Source organism: Mastomys coucha, unplaced genomic scaffold (assembly GCF_008632895.1).
Source record: "Mastomys coucha isolate ucsf_1 unplaced genomic scaffold, UCSF_Mcou_1 pScaffold14, whole genome shotgun sequence".
NCBI lineage: Eukaryota > Metazoa > Chordata > Mammalia > Rodentia > Muridae > Mastomys > Mastomys coucha.
The window spans coordinates 84,660,047-84,661,225 of record NW_022196896.1 but is presented as its reverse complement, the minus strand read 5'-3'; the positions used below and the strand labels follow the sequence as shown (position 1 = coordinate 84,661,225).

Here is a 1,179-nt window from a genome sequence, read left to right as displayed (position 1 = left end):
CCTTCCCTCTCTTTCTCTTCTTCCCGCTCCTTCCTTCCCCTCCTTCCTTCCTTTCTTTTCTCCTTCTCCTCTTACTCTTCTCTGAGACAGGATCTCACAATGTTGCTCTGTCCTAGAACTCGCTTTGTAGTCCAGGCTGGCCTCGAACTCACGAAGATCCACTTAGTCTCCATCCCAAGTGCCTGTGCTACTACCCGTGACAATGCTACCCCCCTTTTATTATCTTAATTTTTATAGGTGCCCCTCAGAGAAGCTGAGAGGAAAAGAATAGAAAATTTAAAAGTGAACAGCAAATACTAGAAAAATATGGCAAAAAATAGAAGGAAAAAGAGGAAGACTCCGCAAAAGCCGGTCTGGAGCGGGAACTACAGGCTGCTGTGAGCTGCCGGATATGAGGACTTGGACTTGGACAGACCCTTTGGAAAAGCGATGGACACAAGGTGAGAACCTGCCTCAAACAAAGCAAAACAACCAAAAAGGGGCCAGAGGGCTGACAAGCATGTCTGTCCCTAGGGACTTTATGGCATTAGGGTCCTTACTCTGCCTCTGGCCTTTGTTTTCCTTTCTTTCTCCATGGCCATATTATTTACAACAGTCGGTAGGCTTGCCCACTGCACAGAATTGCTACTGCTGACCCCTGACCTTCAGCTACTTGCTAAACAATCCCTGGAGAAAGATTCCTCTCTCAGAGCAGCTGCCTATCTGTTTTAGAAAAGGAGGCTGGTTGACCTGGCATGAATCATATGCTTTCTTTCCTGCAGTCGATGGGGTTCACGGGTCACTGGGCCTGTCTGTGGCAGGAGTGTGAGCAAGGAGGAGAGGGCTGAGCATGCCTGAAGGAGGAGTCCTTTAGAGCATGTGTAACGTGGGAGGCGTGTTCTAAGAGAGCTAAGGGGCCAGCCATGAAAGCTACACGGTAATAATCTGATGGGTCCATCATTATGTTGAATGTGTTTAATTCAAAGAATTCTGCTTTTTTTTTCTTTCTGAGATCATTTATCTTTAAAATTATAGGTCAGGGCCGGGTGGTGGTGGCGCACGCCTTTAATCTCAGCACTTGGGAGGCAGAGGCAGGGGGATTTCTGAGTTCGAGGCCAGCCTGGTCTACAGAGTGAGTTCCAGGACAGCCAGGGATACCGTGAAAGAAACCATGTCTCGAAAAACCAATATATATATATA

The 1,179-nt window shown here is 47.4% G+C and overlaps 1 protein-coding gene across 1 annotated transcript in view; it reads right to left on the bottom strand.

Moving 5' to 3' along the window:
- Positions 1-1,179, bottom strand: part of LOC116089178 (aldehyde oxidase 2) — an 89,712-nt gene that overhangs the window by 28,534 nt on the left and 59,999 nt on the right. The window lies entirely within an intron of this gene.